The sequence below is a fragment of the Pseudophryne corroboree genome, chromosome 11, assembly GCF_028390025.1.
Source record: "Pseudophryne corroboree isolate aPseCor3 chromosome 11, aPseCor3.hap2, whole genome shotgun sequence".
NCBI lineage: Eukaryota > Metazoa > Chordata > Amphibia > Anura > Myobatrachidae > Pseudophryne > Pseudophryne corroboree.
This window is the reverse complement of record NC_086454.1, coordinates 208,021,693-208,023,978: the sequence shown is the minus strand read 5'-3', so window position 1 is coordinate 208,023,978 and position 2,286 is coordinate 208,021,693. Positions and strand designations below refer to the sequence as shown.

The 2,286-nt window shown below is 35.8% G+C and overlaps 2 non-coding genes across 2 annotated transcripts; both read right to left on the bottom strand.

Moving 5' to 3' along the window:
* Positions 1–1,094: 1,094 nt before the first annotated feature.
* On the bottom strand, positions 1,095–1,187 carry TRNAT-UGU (transfer RNA threonine (anticodon UGU)). The gene is given in 2 exon segments: positions 1,095–1,130; positions 1,150–1,187. It is a non-coding gene; the product is annotated as a tRNA-Thr (tRNA).
* An 800-nt stretch (positions 1,188–1,987) lies between these two features.
* On the bottom strand, positions 1,988–2,080 carry TRNAT-UGU (transfer RNA threonine (anticodon UGU)). Its single transcript is given in 2 exon segments — positions 1,988–2,023; positions 2,043–2,080. It is a non-coding gene; the product is annotated as a tRNA-Thr (tRNA).
* Positions 2,081–2,286: the final 206 nt, after the last annotated feature.

Here is a 2,286-nt window from a genome sequence, read left to right as displayed (position 1 = left end):
GTTTTGTTGGCTGACTGAAGGAAGATATGCAGTGCATTTGAACCAAAGCAGAAGTGTGCTGACAACTTAAATACAAACTCATGTTTGTGTTTTTTCTTTCTTTCTTCCATCCTTTGTAATATCATATTAAATATTAAGGCTACCAGTTTATAATCAATGACTAATGACAAAAAAAAGAAAAAAAAAGTATACAAAGCAGCTCCAGGTGAAGCTTGAACTCACAACCTCTGCATTGCTCAACAGATACTGTCTTACAAGTACCGCGCGCTGACCAATTACACCACTGGAGCACTTTGCAGCATTTGTTGGTTATGCTAGATGTGGATTTTATTCAATACAATCAGTACAGTCATAAGAATTTAAAAAGAAAATCATTTTTGGTGATGAATGATGAGCAACAAAGGGACATGCATGCCAGATGGCACTTGAATAAGCTGTCCACGGTGATAGAAAAGGTTTAAAAAAAACAACAACAATAATGTTATCATAATAAATGTCATATTTTAGCTTCTGTGGTCATTTTTTACAAGCTAAACACTGCAAGACTGTTTTACAGTTGAAGCAAGGATAAAATATCAACTCTAGTGATGAGACACTTGCTGTAATGACTTACACCCCAGATGGGACTTGGACCCACAACCCCTGGCTTAGGAGGACACCATTATGCCGGTGGTGCTTACTGATGTTCTTATTTAAGACTGACAGGTTTTTAATAGTCAATTATTTATTTTTGAGGAAAAAGTGTAGCTGTTTCCTGTGTTCTTTGCATTACCAAGTCCAGCAAGAAATGTGCTGGTACTATACAGAGCTGTCAGTATGGATTATCATGCTATATTGCAGAAAATCAATTTGATGCAACTGCTTTACCAACAGTATGCTAATCTTTTCCATTGCTGTTTTGTTGGCTGACTGAAGGAAGATATGCAGTGCATTTGAACCAAAGCAGATGTGTGCTGACAACTTAAATACAAACTCATGTTTGTGTTTTTTCTTTCTTTCTTCCATCCTTTGTAATATCATATTAAATATTAAGGTAGCAGTTTATAATCAATGACTATTGACATAAGAAAAAGAAAAAAAACAGTAAACAAAGCAGCTCCAGGTGAGGCTTGAACTCACAACCTCTGCATTGCTCAACGGATACTGTGTTACAAGTACCGCATGCTGACCAATTGCACCACTGAAGCACTTTGCAGCATTTATTGGTTATGCTAGATGTGGATTTTATTCAATACTATCAGTACAGTCATAAGAATTGAAAAAGAAAATCATTTTTGGTGATGAATGATGAGCAACAAAGGGACATGCATGCCAGATGGCACTTGAATAAGCTGTCCACTGTGATAGAAAAGGTTTAAAAAACAACAACAATAATGTTATCATAATAAATGTCATATTTTAGCTTCTGTGGTCATTTTTACAAGCTAAACACTGCAAGACTGTTTTACAGTTGAAGCAAGGATAAAATATCAACTCTAGTGATGAGACCCTTGCTGTAATGACTTCCACCCCAGATGGGACTTGGACCCACAACCCCTGGCTTAGGAGGACAGTGACTTATCCATTATGCCAGTGGTGCTTACTGATGTTCTTATTTAAGACTGTTAGGTTTTTAATAGTCAATTATTTATTTTTGAGGAAAAAGTGAAGCTGTTTACTGTGTTCTTTTCATTACCAAGTCCAGCAAGAAATGTACTGGTACTATACAGAGCTGTCAGTATGGATTATCATGCTATATTGTAGAAAATCAACTGCTTTACCAACAGTATGTTAATCTTTTCCATTGCTGTTTTGTTGGCTGACTGAAGGAAGATATGCAGTGCATTTGAACCAAAGCAGATGTGTGCTGACAACTTAAATACAAACTCATGTTTGTGTTTTTTCTTTCTTTCTTCCATCCTTTGTAATATCATATTAAATATTAAGGTAGCAGTTTATAATCAATGACTATTGACATAAGAAAAAGAAAAAAAACAGTAAACAAAGCAGCTCCAGGTGAGGCTTGAACTCACAACCTCTGCATTGCTCAACAGATACTGTGTTACAAGTACCGCATGCTGACCAATTGCACCACTGGAGCACATTGCAGCATTTATTGGTTATGCTAGATGTGGATTTTATTCAATACTATCAGTACAGTCATAAGAATTGAAAAAGAAAATAATTTTTGGTGATGAATGATGAGCAACAAAGGGACATGCATGCCAGATGGCACTTGAATAAGCTGTCCACGGTGATATAAAAGGTTTAAAAAACAACAACAATAATGTTATCATAATAAATGTC